Genomic DNA, 21,599 nt, shown 5'->3' on the forward strand with positions numbered 1-21,599 from the left:
GCTGCTTTGCAAGCACTAGTTTTCCTTCAGAAAATGTAAATCTAGACTTTAAAATGTTAATACTTAAAAATCTAATACCTCCACTGTATGTTTAAAAAAAAACAACAAAAAAAACATTCTTAGAGGCTGATCAAAATGCTTAGTACAGACTACGTAACTCAATCCATTTTCAAAGCAGACTGATAAATTAGTTGAGAATATGTAAGGAATAATTGACGACATGCCATTGAATTATTGAAAGTGAATGCACACCCGTGGTGGTAATGCAGCAGCATTGCAAAGCGGAACACAAAGCTCAATGCTTTTTTGTTATCCAACAAAAGGGTGAATGATATGAGCCTTTAAGACATGGTAGATGTTACTCACATTTTATACACATAGTACAATTCAGAAAAGAGACACTGTCAATGCCTGTAAATGTAGGTTCAGCTACATATTTGCAACAGTGCCAGTATTATAAAGCTGCTGGTGTCAGTATTTTGAATTATTATGTTTATTTTGTTGAGTACCAACTTCACTTCAAACACTGGGTCTCTGCAATCAGACATTATTCTATGGGGACTGAGAGATGTATTTGTCAAAGGTCTTTTTAAGTAAGTTTCCCCTGAAGAACTAAACATGGTACGGTAACTTATACTGTAGGGGCTCTAACATTTTTGTTAGAAAACAACAATTAAGACAATATGAAATTATGGGTTATAAATTTTTTTTGGTTTTGTTTGTTTGTTTGTTTGTTAAAGGGATACCTTACCAAAAAACATTAGGGTGAATAAATTATGACAGAATGTAATTTTTTTTTTTTTTTTTTTTTTTGGATGAACTAAACAAATGAATCATAAGATAAAACATTTGTCACTTGAGCCTTGATTATCCTTAGAATTGCTCGAACCCAAGATATTCAGTGCTAGGTAGTAACAGATTAGATTACAAAAATCAAGTAATTGTAATTAGATTAAATTACATTTTAAAATACTCATTTTCAGATTGCAGTTACTTTTTTATGGATTTCACGATTACATATTAATCTGGCAAAGGTGATACATTTTTCATAATTTATCGATCTCTCTAATTCTTCTTCTTTTTTTGGGGGGGGGGGGGGGGGATTTTTCTCCCCAATTTGGAATGCCCAGTTCCCAATGCGCTCTAAATCCTTGTGGTGGCATAGTGGCTTGCCGCCTCCGCTCTGCATGCCATGGCCCTCCTGCAAGTCCACCAAGCCAAGGCATTGAAAGAGCTGCATGAGGGTGGTCCTCCCCCGTCGCTGACCAGTCCTACGTTGGGTACATGGAGCAAGGTAAGTGCTTTAACAAAAGACGCGTACATTCATGTCTCGATCCTGCCTCGTCACAGACCGTTCCTTTGGTTTGCCTTCAAGGGTCGGGCATATCAGTACAAGGTCCTGCCCTTCGGTCTGTCCCTGTCGCCTCACGTCTTCACGAAGGTCGCAGAGGCAGCCCTTGCCCTGCTAAGGGAAGTGGGCGTCTGCATTTTCAACTATCTCAGCAACTGGCTGATCCTAGCTCACTCTTGAGATCTGTTGTGTGCACAGAGGGACCTAGTGCTCAGCTACATCAGCTGATTGGGGCTTCAGGTCAACTGGGAAAAGAGCAAGCTTGCCCCGGGGCAGAGCATCTCTTTTCTCTGGATGGAGTTGGACTCGGTCGCTATGACCGCTCATCTCACGGTGCTGAATTGCCTGATGGCATTCAGGGGGAGAACAGCGGTCCCACTGAAACAATTTCAGAGGCTCCTGGGGCATATGGCATCCTTGGCGGCAGTCACGCCACTCGTGTTGATGCATATGAGACCACTTCAGCACTGGCTTCAGACTCGAGTCCCGAGATGGGCATGGCCCACAGCATGCATCGCGTGGCTATCACACCGATCTGCCGCTGCTTGTTCAGCCCTTGGACGGACCTGGCATTTCTACGGGCAGGGGTTCCCCTAGAGCAGGTCTCCAGGCGAGTCGTCATCACAACAGATGCCTCCAAGTTGGGCTGGGGTGCTGTTTGCAATGGGCACGCAGCCGCAGGTTCCTGTACAGGCCCTCGTCTGCGTTGGCATATCAACTGTCTCGATGCTCGCGGTACTGATAGCCCTGCGGAGGCTTCGGCCGTTGATCCAGGGCAAGCATGTGTTGGTCCTTGCTACGGCAACGGTAGCGTACATAAACCGCCAAGGTTGTTTGCGCTCGCCCCGCATGTCGCAACTTGCCCGCCATCTCTTCCTTTGGAGCCAGCAGCGGCTCAACTCGCTGCGGGCCACTTATATCCCCAGCAAACTCAATCGCACAGCGGATGCGCTGTCACGGCAGGTGACGCTCAGGGGAGAGTGGAGGCTCCACCCCCAGGTGGTCCGGCTGATTTGGAGTCGATTCGGCAAGGCACAGGTAGACCTGTTTGCCTCCCGGGAATCCTCCCACTGTCCGCTGTGGTATTCCCTGACCGAGGCCCCCATCGGCATGGACGCACTGGCGCACAGCTGGCCCCGGGGTCTGCGCAAGTATGCATTTTCCCCAGTGAGCCTACTTGCACAGATGTTGTGCAAGGTCAGGGAGGACGAGGAACAAGTCCTGTTGGTAGCGCCCTACTGGCCCACCCAGACTTTGTTCTCAGAACTCACACTCCTCGCGACAGCCCCTCCCTGGCAAATTCCCCTGAGGAAGGACCTTCTTTCTCAGGGATGAGGCACGATCTGGCACCCGTGACCAGACATCTGGAACCTCCACGTCTGTGCGCCAATTACCCTTGTTAACCTTCCAGTGGTGAAGGGCTTGTCACATGAATATTAATAGGCAAGCCTTCTCCATAGATGGTGAAACTGGAAATCCAGACGACAGCTAACGCGTCGGTGTGGTCCTTCTTCTTCGCAACGAAACAAACATTCGCATTCTTCTCCTGTGCTCTGTCCTGTGCTGGATTCATCCTCCTGGTTGGTCATGATCTTTCCCTGTGGGTTGTTTAGTCTTCTAGGTTTTTTAGTTTGTTTGTTCTAGTTTTTGTTTGCTTTTCCTGTTTTGAACTCTTATGGGTTTTTTTTTTTCTTTTTTCTTTTTTTTCACAGCCCTGTTTACCACTGTCCGGGGATTTGTGATTATTTTATTTTTTGATTAATAAAGACTTTGTAAAGCATTGACTATCTGCGCTTGGGTTCTCTGTACTCAAATCCTGACTATTATTGTTATGTAATTTTGTATGCAGCAAAAGAACAAACACTGGGCTAAATATTGCATTATTATCAGCCATATAAGTTACATGAATTTGCAACAAAATTAACCCTGTAAAGTCTGACATATGATAGAATTTTCAGAAAATTCTAATTGTTTGACATTAAACTGTTTTTAGTACCATTAAGTTAAGTTAAGAGTTTATTGTTATATGTACATTAAACAGTGTTACACAGTACAATGCAATTCTTTCTCTGTGAATCCTCCCAGCTACCTCAGACATACTTTAAACAGGACATAAGGAGAGAAAATAAATAATAAATTACAAATAGTGCACAAGTAAAAGTGTATACATGTACATATTAGTGTAAACAATAGAAACATAAATTAAAAATAGTGTACAAGAGAAAGTGTGTTTATGCATTGTAAACATGGAGATGGCCATGTGCAAAGGCCTGCGGAGGTAGCCTTAGTAGTGGTCCAAAATGTTGTTACAATCATAAATATGTGTGTGTAGGCAGTGTGGGGTAAAGCTTAACACCTTTTACAAACAGAGGGAAAACTGTGTCTGCAGTGCTGGGGGAGGGGCAGCGGATGAGAGTCGTTCACAAGCCTGATGGCCTGCATTTAAAAACTGTTTCTCAGCCTGGTTGTTCTTGCTTTTGCACTCCTGTAGCGTCTACCTGATGGTAGGAGTGTGAATAGGCTGTGCTGGGGGTGGCTATTGTCCTTAATGATGTTGTGGGCCCTCCTGATGACCCTGGCCTGGTAGGGGCTCTCCAGCGATGGTTTGGGAAGTTCTCACCACCACCTGTAGAGCCTTACAGTCCTGAGCTGTGCAACTTTCAAACCAGACTGTGATGGAGCTGGTGAGGATGCTCTCGATTGTACACCTATAGAAGCTGCTGAGGATTCTGCTTGACATGCCAAATTTCCTCAGCCTTCTCAAGAAGTAGAGTCGCTTAGACAACATATAAAAAGAAATCGTAAAACAAAAAATTGCATGTTTTTTTTTTTTGTTTTGTTTTGTTTTTTTCATATTTGATGCATCAGGATTTAAAGGTCATTATCCTCCTGAGGCCCAGCAATTCATTTTTGTGTAGGGCATTTGTTATTTAAGTTTTTCTTAGCCCATACATGCTACAGTGGTAAATATCGGGGTATTATCAGATGACTCCCTGGGCTTTTCGGAGATACCAAATGTTTGAGAGTTTGGCCATGACAACGTCCTCTCCTTGGTCTATAAATATGGATTGAATTGTATCACAGTTCAATTCAGCACATCAAATTCAATATGAATAATAAAAAAAATTAAATAAACAATTTTAATCAAATGTATTTTATGCACCAAACACTATATTGACATTGATAAAAGGGAAATTGTAAAACTTTTTTTGCTGGGTCTCAGGAACTTATGGTAAGATGACATCATCATAGCTTGTAATGTAAAATAATGAGATCTTTATAATGACAGAGCAGGCTGCATATATGAAAATACACAGAAATATTAGTTCACATTTTAAATATATCTTATCAAAAGTATATGCCAGAATTTTCAATGCTCTGTGTTTTTTTGTTTTTTTGTTTTTTGTTTTTTGTGGTGGGCATGAATGGAATGGAATGGTGATTGAGAGATACCTCGGAAGCCTATTGTATCATATTTGATACATATGGATTTTAACAGGCTTTTTCAATAAAATAATATAAAACAATTTAACCAAGCATAAGTTGCTTATATTTAGCAAATACTCATTTTAAAAAATAAAATTTCAGTGAAAATATAATAATTATTGTCATTTTTACTTTATTAAAATAAGCTGTAATTTATCCCAATATAAGAGTCATTTTTTGCGGAAGTCTGCCGCCATTTTAAATAGATCGATATAAACATTGAATCCACCTTTTTTCACAAATAGCTGCTAGATTGTGCCATAAACATGTGAAACTTTCATACCAAAGTTTTTTTGCATTTCAACTTGAACAGTGTGTGTTACAGGAGCTGTCAAACATTGTGTATCATATTTGATACATACCGCGTTATAGCGTTAAGCAGAGTGTGTCCAACAGCTTTTGATATTGTAAGCATTTAAGTATTTTTTATTTTAATTTAGGAATGTGTTTTCCCTGTTGTTCACAACCCTATTAGAACAATGTATTTTTATTATTCTGAGTCCCATCAGTTGAAAACCACTTTGTTGTCCATGTGTTTGTTCTTAAACTGAAGGAATAAGAGAAATCAAACCCTTCAATGACATTCATAAATCAAGCTGTGACTATAAAAAGAACGTAAAGTTTTAAATAGAGCTGCAGTGAACCTACCTGTTAGTATTTTCCCCCACAAACAGTATACCTCAAATTCCACACAAAAATTATGCTTTGCTATTAATGGACAAACTGCTTTCAAGACAAATCTAAATTATTCTGTTGCATCTTTGGCTTTTTCTCATAGGAGATTTTAAAACATCAAAAGTTTGTCTCTGATTTCTTTTAGCCTTTTTCTTTAGGAAGGGAAATCAATGTAGGTAGAAGCTGGTCGTGAGTTTTTGGCTTGGATTTTGTTCACAGCCCCAGGGACCATCTGAAATGAACTAATCAGTCACTTTGACAGCACCACAACAATGTGGGATAGACTCATAAATGTAATGCTCACTCTCTCTCTCTCACACTCTCTTTTATATCTGTCACTCTCTTTCATAAATTCCTCTTCCTCTGTGATGTGAATTAATTCTTCTGTCTATCCCCAACCCAGCTTTTCTGTCATACATTATATGAACACCTACAGATGTTTATCAGCATGTTAAAAAGCAGGGTTGGCATTTTCAATAAAACTCGGTAACTGAAAGATCTACTGTCTTTCTTTTAGAGCCAGGCTACGAGGATTGTGTGAACAGTGGGTCAGGCATTTGAGGTGTGCCATAAACAAAGTCTAGACAATGCTGATGGTGAGAAGGCATTAAGTGACCTTGACTCACTATTGATTGCATCAGACATAAACCAATAAAGCTTATCAAATTAATTTTTTTAACAAATTTAATTAGCCACAGTAGGTCATCAACATCATAATTACACCCTCATTGTCATCATCATCATTATCATTTATAAGCAAAGTTGCATGGCATCTTGATTTATTTGTTTGTAGTCATGAAACTAATGTGTTCAAGTAAATATGTTTTTTGGAGGTATGCTCAGAGGTGGGTAGATTAGCCAAAATGAATTACTCAAGTAGAAGTAAAAGTACAAATGTTAATTATTACTTGAGTAAGACTAAGAAAGTATAGAATTAAAAGATTACTCAAGTACTGAGTAACTAGTGAGTAACTGTGTGGATGAATCATGTGCCTATGTCATCTTTTATAGCACTGTTACAGTGATTTAAAAATGAAAATGATGATATAATTCATGTTCTAAATTAGTATGACTTGGACACAATTAATATAATTAAGGAGATATTAGACAGAATTTTAGCCTCAGTCACCATTCGCTTCCATGTGTTTGTCATTTTTGAAAGTGAATGGTGAATGAGGATGTCAGTCCATAACATTCTACCTAACACCTTGTTTTTGGTTCCAGAGAAGATGAAGACACAAATGTTTGGAAAAGCAAGAGTGAGTCTAAATGATGACAGAATATTAATTTATGGGTGAACTAATGCTTTAAGGATGCTTGATAGATTGGGTTTGAAAATTAGAAGAAAAGTTTGAAAACGTTCTTAGCAATTATTACAGGAAAAAAAAAAGATTTGCTCACAGGCTCAATTATATTATTATGCATACAATACTGTATATTTGTAGTTATGAATCAAAGCAAGATTATGCATTATTAATGCCTAATATCGCTATTTCACAACTTTTTAAAGTCCTGCATGGATTCTTAGATCAGAATATTCTGTAGCTTACAGTATATACACTGACAAAAGAATTTAGATAATTCGTTTTGTGCAATAAAAAAGTGAAGTTGCAACTTATCTCTGTGTTTAGAAGCTAATTTAGGCTTATTCTAGTTCAGAGCTTGTTCTCTGTAGTCCTTAAGAAAAACGCATCACACACATGCTTTATAAGGCATATTGCTGTATGCTCGTGCTGCATTATCAAGCATGCGATCAGCAGAGCAAAATAACACTCTGTCTACATCAGACACGGCGGCACGATGCAACAAAAACCGATTTCTCCCATAATCAATGACTGTCTACAATGGATGCGCCGCATGGTGTTGGGTCATCGCTCACGTCCATTGTAGACAGTTTGTAACATGGATTTATATGTACTGATGTATTGCAGCACTGATATAAGAAAATGTATAATTAAAAGAGCCCGTAGGTACAGAATCATGCTGAAATTGACCATTACCATAACAAACAAGCCTGCGTTATCATTATCACCACAACTTACATGTTTTCTTAGTTGAATCCGTAATTCTGTATGCTGAAATTTCTGCTTGTTTTGGTGTTGAGTGAAGGCATCACATAAACGTACTTCTTCATTTTCATTGTGTGAAAATAAAGTGTTTATTTTGAGCACTTTGCTGTTGCTGCAGTGATGAACTTGAGTCGAGTGACAGAGTGCCGCTGTAAAGTACCGGTGCCCTACAAGTCCCACTCACATTTCTCTCAATAAATTACGCATTTATTAACACTTATTGAATTAAAACCAGTAATGGAACGACAGTAACATCCCCCATTGTAACGGAGTAAGAGTAAATTTTTTTCAGAGTAAAAAGTACCCACCATTAAATCTACTCTTAAAAGTACATTTTCTCCAAAAAGTTACTCAAGTACATATAACTGTAATGTAAATGTAGCATGTTACTACCCACCTCTGGTTATGCTTTATATCATCAATATATATATATATATATATATATATATATATATATATATATATATATATATATATATATATATATATATATATATATATACACACACCCACACACACACTACCGGTCAAAAGTTTTGAAACACTTACTCATTCTTTATTATAATTTTTTTTCTTCACTTTTTAGAATAATAGTAAAGTCATCAAAACTATGGAATAACATAAATGGAACTATGGGAATTATGTTGTGACTAAACAAAATCCAAAATAAATCAAAACTGTGTTATAGTTTAGCATCTTCAAAGTAATCACCATTTGCCTAGAATTTGCAGACATGTACTCTTGACATTTTCTCAACCAACTTCTTGAGGTATCACCCTGGGATGCTTTTTAAACAGTATTGAAGGAGTTTCCATCTATGTTGGGCACTTATTGGCTGCTTTTGTTTATTATTTGGTCCAAGTCATCAATTTCAAAAAAGTTTTTTTTTATTTTTTATTTTTTATTAAATTTTAGTTATATAATGAAATAAATTAATATGGTGGCACAGTTATATTTTTGTCTACAAAACTAATTTCAAACATTTAAGCATATGCCTTCAGATCAAAAGATTTTTAAGATCATGAGAAACATTTCAGTCAAGTGTTTCAAAACTTTTGACCAGTAGCGTATATATATATATATATATATATACAGTTGTGCTCAAACGTTTGCATACCCTGGCAGAAATTGTGAATTTTTGCCATTGATTTAGAAAATATGACTGATCATGCAAAAAAGTCTTTTATTTAAGGATAGTGATCATAAGAAGCCATTTATTATCACATAGTTGTTTGGCTTCTTTTTAAATCATAATGATAACAGAAATCACCCAAATGGCCCTGATCAAAAGTTTACATACCCTTGAATGTTTGGCCTTGTTACAGACACACAAGGTGACACACACAGGTTTAAATGGCAATAAAAGGTTAATTTCCCACACCTGTGGCTTTTTAAATTGCAACTGGTGTCTGTGTATAAATAGTCAATGAGTTTGTTAGCTCTCACGTGGATGCACTGAGCAGGCTACATACTGAGCCATGGGGAGCAGAAAAGAACTGTCAAAAGACCTGCGTAACAAGGTAATGGAACTTTATAAAGATGGAAAAGGATATAAAAAGAATCCAAAGCCTTGAAAATGCCAGTCAGTACTGTTCAATCACTTATTAAGAAGTGGAAAATTCGGGGATCTCTTGATACCAAGCCAAAGTCAGGTAGACCAAGAAAGATTTCAGCCACAACTGCCAGAAGAATTGTTTGGGATACAAAGAAAAACCCACAGGTAACCTCAGGAGAAATACAGGCTGCTCTGGAAAAAGATGGTGTGGTTGTTTCAAGGAGCACAATACGACGATACTTGAACAAAAATGAGCTGCATGGTCGAGTTGCCAGAAAGAAGCCTTTTCTGCACCAATGCCACAAAAAAACACCTTGACACGCCTCACAGCTTCTGGCACACTGTAATTTGGAGTGACGAGTCCAAAATAGAGCTTTATGGTCACAACCATAAGCGCTATGTTTGGAGAGGGGTCAACAAGGCCTATAGTGAAAAGAATACCATCCCCACTGTGAAGCTTCTTTGTCAGACTTTACATGTGTTGTCATGTTCTGTGCCTGGTTTGCCGTGTTTTTGTTTCGTTTAATTCTGAGTTCCTTTGTTCATCCTTTGTCCTCATTAAAGCTGCATTTAAATCCTCATTCCTCTCCTGTCTCTCCACAGAAAGACTGACCAAGGAATGGATCTAGCTGCTCTTTGGGAGTGTCCAAAGAATGGTCTAGTAATCAGCGGGGTCCGACGGCCACACATGGTCCCCTCTTAATGGTCCAGGACGCAAGGGGCTGCGGCTTCTGTGGTGGCCTGTCTTCCCTGGGGCCGTGGTGTGTGAGGGGAAAGGTGGCCTAGCATCTATATATGGATCTACCGTCCAGTTGAGGATCATGTCCATGAGTTTTTAGAGCTGGCAAATGAAGTGCACTATCCAGACCGCTCTCTGGTGGTTTTCTTCTGGGCCGGTCTGAATAGTGCACTGAGGGAACTGATGCCTCCGGCTGATCCTCACTGGATGCTCGGCAAATATGTGGAGAAGGCTCTGGAACTTTGTGGTTCCCATTATACAGTGGATTATGGCGGGAACCCTGGGCCAAAACCTTCGTCTTTGGCTCCCCTGTCTTGAAGCCTTCCACGGCCCCTGTCTCAAAGCCTTCCACGGCCCCTGTCTCCAAGTTGTATGATCTGCCACTGATGTCGGTGCGTAGGTCCATGAAGACCCTACCTCAAAAATTGCCTGTGCCCACGGTCAACGAGCCAGCGCCCATGCCTGCCACGGTCAACGAGCCAGCGCCCACGCCTGCCATGGCCAACGAGTTGCCAGCCTCGTCCGTCCCAGAGCCAGCGTTGCCAGCCTCGTCCGTCCCAGAGCCAGAGTCGTTCCCGAGTCTCCTCCCATGTACACGACCACGGAGGTCGTTCCCGAGTCTCTGCCCACGCCCACGACCACGGAGGTCATTCCATAGTCTCTGCTCATGTTCACGACCACGGAGGTCGTTCCCGAGTCTCTTCCCATGATCGCGACCACAGAGGTCGTTTCCCATTCATCCAGGACTCTTTGTCTCGAGCCTCCCACGGCTCCGCCCCCAGAGTCTTCCATGGCTCCACCCCCAGAGTCTTCTTCCCCAGCGGCTCCGCCCGCTCCCCTGGAGACTATTTCCCCAGCGGCTCCGCCCGCTCCCCCAGAGACTCCTCCTACAGCGGCTCCGCCGCCTGACCCAGTCCCTGTCCTGTGGCCGCCTTCCAGGCCTACTGACCCTGTCTCGGCCCTGCGGCCACCTCCCAGGCCTCCTGACCCTGTCTCTGCCCTGCGGCTGCCTCCCTTGGTCCTCTGAGCCTGCAGCGTCACCCTGGCTCTCCATCTCTCCAGCGCCACCTTAGTTTCAAGCCTTCCTGACTTTGCCTTGTTTCTCTGATCCCTTGCCCCTTGTGCCCCCCCTGAACTACCTGTTTTCCCCCACATCCCATGGACAATTTGTTTTTTTGTTTTGTTTTTTGGAGCGTCTGGAATCCGCTCCTTAAAAGGGGCGCTCTGTCACGTATTCCCTGTGTTTTTGCTTAGACTTTAATTTTGAAATTCTTGTTTAGTTCCCCGTTCCTGTTTCCTGTTAATTTTGTAGTCCTTTGTAGTTTCTTTTCATGATTGGTTTTCCCCTGATTGTTTTCTCCAGGTGTTTTATATATATATATATATATATATATACACACACACACACACACACTGGCAGCCAAAAGTTTAGAAAAATGTACAGATTTTTCTCTTATTGAAAGAAATTGGTACTTTTATTCACCAAAGTGTCATTCAACTGGTCACAATGTATGGTCAGGACATTAATTAAAAATTTTCAGAACTTCTTAAACTACTTCAAAGAGTTATCAGCAAAAAATCCTCCACGTACAGCAATGACAGCTTTGCAGATCCTTGGCATTCTAGCTGTCAGTTTGTCCAGATACTCAGGTGACATTTCACCCCACACTTCCTGTAGCACTTGCCATAGATGTGGCTGTCTTGTCAGGCACTTCTCACACCTTACAGTCTATCTGATCCCACAAAAGCTCAATGGGGTTAAGATCCATAACACTCTTTTCCAATTATCTGCTGTCCAATGTCTGTTTCTTTGCCCACTCTAACCTTTTCTTTTTGTTTTTCTGTTTCAAAAGTGGCTTTTTCCTTGCAATTCTTCCCATAAGGCCTGCACCCCTGAGTCTTCTCTTTACTGTTGTACATAAAACTTGTGTTGAGCGGGTAGAATTCAATGGAGCTGTCAGCTGAGGACATGTGAGGCATCTATTTCTCAAACTAGAGACTCTGATGTACTTATCCTCTTATTTAGTTGTATCTGGGCTTTCCACATCTCTTTCTGTCCTTGTTAGAGCCAGTTGTCCTTTGTCTTTGAAGACTGTAGTGTACACCTTTGTATGAAATCTTCAGTTTTTGGCAATTTCAAGCATTGTATAGCCTTCTTATTAGCCACTTTTGACCTAATACTGACCTTAAGACATGCCAGTCTATTGCATACTGTGGCAACTCAAAAACAAACACAAAGACAATGTTAAGCTTCATTTAATGAACCAAATACCTTTCAACTGTGTTTGATATAATGGCAAGTGATTTTCTAGTACCAAATTAGCAATTTAGCATGATTACTCAAGGATAGGGTGTTGGAGTGATGGCTGCTGGAAATGGGGCCTGTCTAGATTTGATCAAAAATAACTTTTTTCAAATAGTGATGGTGCTGTTTTTTTTTACATCAGTAATGTCCTGACTATAATTTGTGATCAGTAGAATGCCACTTTGGTGAATTAAAGTACCAATTTCCTTCCGAAACAGCTAAATCTGTCCATCATTCCAAACGTTTGGCTGCCAGTGTGTATATATATTCCATAAATATTGACAAATAAGGTTGTACAAGGTGTTATAATGAGAAATCTTTTAAAAATCTAGTTTAAAACACTTGTGTTATGTTCTCCTCTATAGAACTTTCAAAAAAAAAAAAAAAAAAAAAAAAAAAATATATATATATATATATATATATATATATATATATATATATATATATATATATATATATATATATATAAAATTGTGGTGTAACTATTAAGTAAAAAGTTTTATAATACTTTCTTTGCACCTTGAATACATGAGAGTATAAACAACGTAATCATTAATTTCCAAAAAATTTCCAAACACATTTTCAAGACAAAAATAAACAAATCTTTTTTATATAAATATTATACATTTTTGAGTCAAAAATATCAAGAAGTTTTCTCAGGGTTACACCACATGAACAAAATGCGCCTTTTCATAAAAATTTCAAACTTAATATCAGATGTTTTTTAAAACTTCATGCTCAGTCTTTTACTCGCAGGTGTGTGAAGACTCAGTGCTGGTGTCCTCCAGACTGGCATCTCCTCTCTCCAGCCCTCTAACTGTGAGCCATCAGGTGCAGCTCCTGCAGAGACAGTTACAACAGCAGGAGCAGAGGAGTCAGGCCGCCTCCACACAGGTCGGATCACATGTTACATTGAGTCATTATGTTCTCTGTGCCTAATTGGATTGCTGTCTATTGATTGCAGGCTACAATTATTAGTGTACAAAGTATATCGGTGGCATTGCTCTTGTTTCATGAATCATTCAGTGATGGAGTAATTGTTGTTGTTTAGGTGGCTCTGCTGCAGCAGCAGCTGTCGGTGGAGTCCAGTGCCAGGATGGAGGCACAAGCCAGAGTCCAGCAGCTCCTGCAGCAGAACACTGAACTTCTGCAGCATCTCTTCTGCTGGTGAAACACGTCCAAGATCTGGAGCTACGTACTCAGCCACACAAAAACTCACCCTGTAAGTTTTGCTGCCTCACTTCAATAGGTCAGTCTATGTGCCTCACAGTTCCATTTCAATACAAGGATCAAGCTGCGATTACAATGCTGTATTGGAGCATCTCAGTGGACCCTTTACACTTGGCATTAACATGCATTTTGTAACCTAATAGTTGACTGCATTTACATCTTACATCTCAATGCATCTCAAGCGTAATCGGATAGAGATCCGATCGCACTTACTCACGGAAAATGAAAAAAACCTATTACATATTATATCAAAGGCTGCGCTAATTAAAAATCTGCCATCATTTATTGAATTTTGAAAACATTGACAGATAATTCAAATGCTTTCCATCACACTGACACATGAAAAATAAGATATCTGGTCAACTGCTTTCTCCACCTTAGAAATATTTTCACCGTAAAGAATGCAAATAGGGTTTAGTACTAAAAAAGGGGTTGATTATTTAAAAGCACCCCTGGTGAAAACAGACTGGGAGAGAAATTAGAGATTACAAGTCTAGTCCAGTGGAATAATGATTAGGATATTCATTAAAATGGGTGACCAGATCGTAAGACCACAGTGTCTTTTGTGTATTTCACATACCTTCTTTGAATGCGGTTAGAATCCTTCCCTGACCACCCCTGAAAGTGGTTTCAGTGATCCGATCACAATGCAGCTTAGGTGCATTTACAGTACTCCTGGCATTAAATGTGGTCAAGTGCTATCCGATTGCATTCCGATTACTGAAAAACCATGTTATGCTGTAAATAAGACCAATTTTTTATCATCAAAGGGGGTGAAAATCTTGAAATATTTTGATTTGTGTTGTACTTTCCAAAGTATATGGAAGCTTTGATACCAGCTCAAGAGTTTTGTTTTGAAGTGACAGCTCTGGCTGGGAATGTACAATATGATTTTGAATGTTAATGTCTCTTTACACTGCTGAGTTAAGGCGACTGCATAAAAGTTGTACTAATATACAGTATAAATGTACAAATATTTTCATTCGTAAATAAACAGACAAAAATTACAGGGTGAGACTCTAAAACATCCTCAGTACAAAACATACACACCCACTCACACACAAACAAACTTACACAAAAAAAATGAACCAGTGAGACTCTTACACAGAGCTTTTTTTTTTTTTTTTTTTACATTTGTACAAAATGGAGGTGCCATTTTTCAATACCATAGGAGGGTTAAGAATGGATAATCAGCTTTCAGAGTGTGATATTGTTTCCCACAACTGTGTCTCCTATATAAACCTATTTATGCTGTTTCAGATGCACCCTACATGCTGTCTTTGCAGTCTTAAGATGTTTTATTCTTGCTTCTGAAATTTTTTAATTTAGTGTGGCAGATTTTGCATACTATCTGTATCTGAAATATATTGCATATGCTCTTTCAATAAATGCAATTATTAAAGGTGCACTCAGTGATTTTTCTCATTAAAAAATTTCTAAAAGACTTCTAAAGACATGAATTGTAATTTTGCAATATATGTTGGAAATCTTGACCACTCACATTAAAATGAAGACTTCAGTCATATCAGTAATCTTATAAAAGCTGTTTTATTCTACATGGAGAGGGTCCACACATGGGGGCTGCCATGCTAGAATCACATGACCAGCCGAATTCTACTCATTCTCAGTAACCGTCCTGTTATTTGACACTTTCACTCATTGATTAAAGTAATCATGGCTGACTGTGAATAATACATTTCTACAATGGAACTTTTAACATTTTAACTGAAAACTGTTGATATTAAATGATGCTGCATTCAAGCTGCTAGGTGTCAGTGTAAGTCCAAGATGGCACAAAGACAAAAGAGTGCACCTTTAATAATTAATTTAAAATTATAATTTTTGTTTATGGTTTAGATTATTATTTTTGTGCATCAATGCAGAATGGTTTTAGAAAGCATTGTGATACACCTAGAATGCATCTCTAATATCTATGTATATCGGCAAACAAATGCATTCAAGAGATTTTTCTTTCTAGTTCCCCTATGTCTGACAGGTTAAGTTAGTGCTTGGTGGCACAGTCTGTTTTTTCTCTAGCGATAATATGTCTAGAGCTAATGCTTCCAGCTTGATAAACTAATGATACAGGATGATTTTATAAAATCAGAATGATTGTGTCATTAACTGTGCCATTATGTCATTTCCTCCCTAAAGTGGGATCTCAAGACAGCCTTTTGGAAATCGCCCTGCGTATCAACATGCCAGCTGTACCACCTGAACCCAGTCCCAACCCTCCCCAAACTGCTCAAGGGAGGTTTCCTCTCTCGAACATCCTTGTTCGGCTGGACAGCTTTTTTATCTTCTCGAAACCTTCAGACCAGGAGAAGAAGAAGCCAGAGCAGGACTGTGACTCTGGTCAGGATGAAGATCAGTCATGCGATTGCTCTCCTCCAGGTAACCAATTCCTCAGCGCACTAGAGACACCTGGATTTAGAGTGTCTGGCATTGCCTCTGGATATGAGTCCAACACTGATGAGAGGAATGACCTGGTCAGCTGAGGACAGTAACTGCATGCTTTTGTGTGTGTGTGAAGACTGTGCCTGCTGAAAAGACCAGCTTAAATCATTGTGTATTTCCATACTGATCCAGTCTGTTTAGTACTGGTCTAGCTAGTGGGCCAGCATAGCAATGCAGAAAAACTTAAGAAGCTGGCTGACCACCATGGTCTTTCCAAGAAAATCTTGCTGGTTAAGATAGTTAATAAACCTGGTGGGTCCACCAGCAATTTAGTTTTCCAAACTGGTAACCAGCATCCAAAACACAACATGGTAACCAGCAATGATGGTGTTTTCAGCAGGGGTATAGCTCTCTATATACTGTAAGTCACTTTCTGTTTTTTTGCATTGCAGCCTCAGAATGTTCACCTGTTTGTTGTGTTTTTACAGAAAATTACAAATTATTAATTGCAATCTGAAAGATGCTAAACATCCCTTTGTGTTCATTTATACAAATACCTGCCAGTCCAGACTGCCTTCATTATACTCGTAAAAATTAGTCACACAATGTCAATTTACTATGTCTTAAATTCTTGTAATATGGGCTTGAAAAGAAATGTCCCATTCAGGAAATAAATAAATGCCTTCTTCTAACTTCTGAGTTCTTAGAAGTTATTCTCTGCAAAGGTGCAATAAGTAACCCTTTCACTGTAAAAAAGGAATAAAGTATCAGCAGGAAAGTACTTTTGATGATTAGTGTGAAATCTGGTAAATTGGGCTACTTTTTGCAATTCATTTTAATTTAAAAAGTGGCCCAGTTTACACAAATTCACACTGTTTGTCAAATGCACTTGAGGTACTTTATTTAAAATGTAAAACCTAGAAAATGCTGTTTTATTCTACATGGGGCTGTTTTATTCTACATTGAGATCCAACGACCAGAAGAATACTACTCACTTTAACTGTGTAACTCCCTATTATCATACACTTTTGGTTTTGGAATAAATCATTACTAAATTAAATTGATCATGGGAGACAAATTCATCTGAGCATAGAATATTTCAGCCATGGCATCAGTAACTGAAAACTTGATGCTTCATCCTTGATGATATGTGTCAGTATAAGTCCAGTGAAACAATAAATAAATAAAAATGCTTTGTGCTCTTTAAAAGCTTAAAGGGTAGTCCATGAGTATTGATGCTGACTACCACCCCTGGAGTCGCGAGTTCGAATCCAGATGTGTATGACTTTCTTTCTTCTGCAGAACACAAATAAAGATTTTTAGAAGAATATTTCAGCTCTGTAGGTCCATTCAATGCAAGTGAATGGGTACTAACATTTTGAAGCTCCAAAATGCACATAAAGGCAGCATTAAAGTAATCTATACTTTATGACTTCCTGTTTCATAGGGGTATAAATATGAGGTAACACACAAGCCATATTCCCTTAATCATCAATCACAGTGGGTTAGACTAAAGAATATAGTTCTGATGTGCGGCAAATGGTTGTTGAGCGTCACAGAATGGGAAGTGGCTATAAGAAAATAGTCAAAGCATTGAAAATGCCCATTTCCACCATCAGGACAATAATTAACAAGATCCAATCAACTGGAGATCTTAAGAATCAGCCTGGGAAAGAACGTGTGTCTATATTGTCTCTACACACAGTGAGGAGGATGGTTCAAGTGGCCAAAATATCTCCAAGGATCACAGCTGGAGAATTGCAGAAATTAGTATGTCTTGGGGTCAGAAAGTCTAAAAAATATATATCAGACATCATCTACATCACCACAAGTTGTTTGGGTGGGTTTCAAGAAAAAAGCCTCTGCTCTCATCCAATAACAAATTCAAGCGTCTTCAGTTTGCCAGACACTACTATAACTTCAAATGCGACCGGGTTCTTTGGCCAGATGAAAAAAAAAGAAGCTTTTTGGCAGCAAACACCAGAGATGGGTTTGGCAAACACAGAGATGAAGAAGTACCCAATGCCCACAGTTAAATATGGTGCTGGATCTTTAATGTAGTGGGGCTGTTTTTCTGCCAGAGGTCCTGGACATCTTGTTCAGATAAATGGCATCACGGACTCTATCAAATACCAACAGATAAAAAATCTAAACCTGGCTGCCTCTGCCAGAAAGCTTACAATGGGCCCTGGTTGGATCTTCCAGCAGGACAATAATCCAAAACAAACATCAAAATCAACACAAAAATGGTTCACTTACCACAAAATCAAGGTTCTGCCATGGCCATCCCAGTCCCCTGACCTGAACCCCATAGAAAATTTGTGGGGTGAAACTGAAGAGGAGAGTCCACCAACATGGACCTCTGAATTTGAAGGATCTGTAGAGATTCTGTATGGAGGAATGGTCTCAGATCCCTTGCCAGGTGTTCTCCAACCTCATTAGGCATTATAAGAGAAGACTCAGAGCTGTTATCTTGGCAAAGGGAGTTTGCAAAAAGTATTGAATAAAAGGGTGCCAATAATTATGGCCAATGAGTTTTGGAGAAAAAATATTTATTTAATAATGAGATATTTCCCCTGTTTCAATTGTTTTACAAAGCTGAGAAAGCCCTTCATTTCAAACTGAGCTTGTCCTGGCATGAATAATATTTTGGGTATTTGCTTATGGGGTGTGGATTCATGCTACAGAGTTTGTGTCCACCTATATGCACAACCTTCCTGGAGAAGAGCTATGGCTCCCACCTCTACTGTAACACTAGATAAACTCTGTAAATGTTAATCTGGTGTTTCTGTATGTGGTGCATCTGGTCTGGTGGTTAAAGCTTTAGGATGTATAAAAAAAAAAAAAAAAATTTTAGGTTCAATCCCAAATAGGGCTGACCCAGGAAATGGAGAGCAGAGATCATCACAGTCCTGCTCTATGATTTAAACCTTTGATAAAGGCCAAAGTTCCTTTATGGGGAGAATGTGTCTGCAATTAGATTACTGTGGATGAAGTTGTCTCACGTAATCAAACTTTTGGTTTGCATAAAGTCTGGACCACATTGCAGCTTAAAGTCTGGCAACACGCTCACCTAAACCGTCCTCTCTCTCTCTCTCTCTCATGTAGCACTGGGAAAACCAAATCATTTCAGTGAATCAGTTCTTTTGAACACTTCATGTAAATGAACCAGTTAAAATAAACAATTCTCTTATATTTAGTGTTTGGAAATCAGAATAATTTAAGTGAGTCTGTCTTTTGGATTATAAATGATCTAGTTCACATAAATGATTAACTTGAGCCCTGCACACCCTTCTTTTTTGTAGCAAAATATTTAGTTTATTACTGCTGTTTATCATTGTACTTTAATTCAGTTATATAAAATAGGGTATTTTCTAATGTATATTAAGTACGTTCAACCTATTGCTGTCACACTATTTTGAAACCTTATGAAAATTAACCATGGTTTTACTATAGTAATAATGTACTAACCATGACTGTAGTAACCATGTTTTTTGGTGGAAACCATGGTTTTTATACAATTAACCATGGTTTTACATCAGTAATACTTAATTTTTACTACAAATATCATGGTTAAACTGAGGTTACTGTACTACCATGGTCAATATTCATAAGGGAATGTCACCCTAAATTAATATCTAACTATCAGATGATATTGAATTTTTCAATTAAATAACATCGTCTCATTCATTCACACCAGTGGTAAGAGAGAGGCCACAGTTTATGATAACACAGATACTAACCAAATGGTCTGTTATCAACCTCTTCCTCTGTAAAGATCTTATATAGAGGGATAGAGGGAAGAAGACTGCAGGTTACAAAACCTGTTAGGGGAAGCCCAACCTGCAGCCAGTGGCATGCCCTTTGCCCATGCCTAGGACGAGGCCATACTCATGGTAGAATGAGCTTTTACGCCCTTGGGGTATTGTAGCCTTGCGAATCATGCTTAGAAATAGCCAAACCCTGTGAATGGCCTCCAAAGCAAAAAAAAAGAGTTGTTATGATACTCTGAATTGACTTGTTCGGTCATTGTACATGCATAATGCCCTCACAGGGCAGAGCATGTGTAGTCTCTCAGCCCCATCTGACTCAAAGGGAGGAAGAGAGAATGCTTGACTTCGAGTGAGTCCTGCATCCAAACGCTCTTGCAGAAGGAAAGTATCATTTGCACAGGGCAATGCGTTGGATCCTCACCCCAGGAGGTGCACCAAACAGCAAAGAGTTGCCACTTTAAGGCATACAGCCGCCTCATTGACGGGGAACATTGCTGCCGGCACTCTGCATGAGTCTATTTGTTTGTAGCTTGCTAGCCTGCTTAGCATTGCTTATTACTCTACGCTCATCATTTTATCCTTTGCCATTTACCTGCCTGCTTTGTTTTTTTTTTCTGCTTTTCTACTGTTTCAACTGCGTGTATATTACGGCGTGCACCCGTTTTCTTTTCATTTTCTTTTCTTTTTTCCACTTGTCTTCATCTCACATTTTGACTGCATGCATTTGTTTTCATGTGAGGGATTCACATAAATCTCAAACCCTCGCCGCTCAAGAACAACCATAACAACAACAACAAACAATTGCAGTAAGTCATGGCATATTATTGCTTCCTGCATTGCATGCCACACGTTTACTATAGCTTCTTCCGTCAGCAGTGAGGGGTTTACATGTGATAAATGTAAGGAATTAGTCAGGCTGATGGAGAAGTTTAATGAGTTAGAGGCACGCATCCGAACACTAGTGGAGGTCAATGAGAAAGAGAAGCCAGTAGATACTGTTCCAGATGTGGGCAGAACAGAGAGCAACACACGCACTTTGTTTCCAGCTGTAGAGCCCCTGCAGCAGGGTGTTTGGGTGACGTCTCGGCAGCATACTCACTCAGCAAAGCGACACCACTCTCCCGTTCCTGTAGGGTTTCCAATTGATTCTCCCCACTCAGTGATGCACCCACTGAGAATCATGTTGAAAGAGCCCTGGTTATAGGTGATTCTATCGTAAGGAAGGTGCCGCTCTCCTCTCTAGTAATTTGGATCATAGTCTTAATAGTGATAGTATTTGACTTACTGGGGCCCAGGTCAGGAAGCAGACAAACTGGCTAATCCGAATGTCTGCTACCTGCCTTGAGATGTCACACAGGTCACATAAACTACAACACATAGAGAATGTATCACCTAGATTTCACATAGAGACTGTTTCTGTTCCCCGAACTACCAAACACAAACCTCATTAAATCATTTAGAAAAAATGTGATTAATGTAAAACTTGAAAAAAAAAATTGAAGGTAAACATCATATAAAGGTAAGGTTACTAAACATTAGATCTCTTTCTACCAAAGCACTAATTGTAAATTAAATGATTACAGATCATAGTTTGGATGCACTCTGTTTGAGTGAAACCTGGCTTAAACCGGATGAATATATTAGTTTAAATGAATCTACTCCCCCAGGTTACTGTTATAAACATGAGCCTCACCTGAAGGGTCGAGGAGGAGGTGTTGCTACAATTTACAGTGAAGTTTTTGGTGTTACTTAGAGGACAGGATATAAGTTTGAACTAATAATGCTTAATGTGATACAGTCAGATACAAATAAAAAATCTCTGTCATCTTTTTCCCTTGCTACAGTATATAGATCACCCGGGCCGTATTCTGATTTCCTTGGTGAATTTTCACATTTTCTATCAGATCTCGTAGTTACTGTGGATAGAGCTTTAATTGTTGGTGACTTCAACATTCACATAGATAATGAAAATGACACATTAAGATTAGTATTTATCGATATTCTCAACTTTCTTGAAGT

At 39.3% G+C, this 21,599-nt stretch overlaps 1 pseudogene; it reads left to right on the forward strand.

Moving 5' to 3' along the window:
- The first annotated feature begins 1,284 nt into the window (after positions 1–1,284).
- On the forward strand, positions 1,285–15,908 carry LOC127440603 (carboxyl-terminal PDZ ligand of neuronal nitric oxide synthase protein-like; annotated as a pseudogene).
- The last annotated feature ends 5,691 nt before the right edge of the window (positions 15,909–21,599 follow it).

Source organism: Myxocyprinus asiaticus, chromosome 5 (genome assembly GCF_019703515.2).
Source record: "Myxocyprinus asiaticus isolate MX2 ecotype Aquarium Trade chromosome 5, UBuf_Myxa_2, whole genome shotgun sequence".
Lineage (NCBI taxonomy): Eukaryota > Metazoa > Chordata > Actinopteri > Cypriniformes > Catostomidae > Myxocyprinus > Myxocyprinus asiaticus.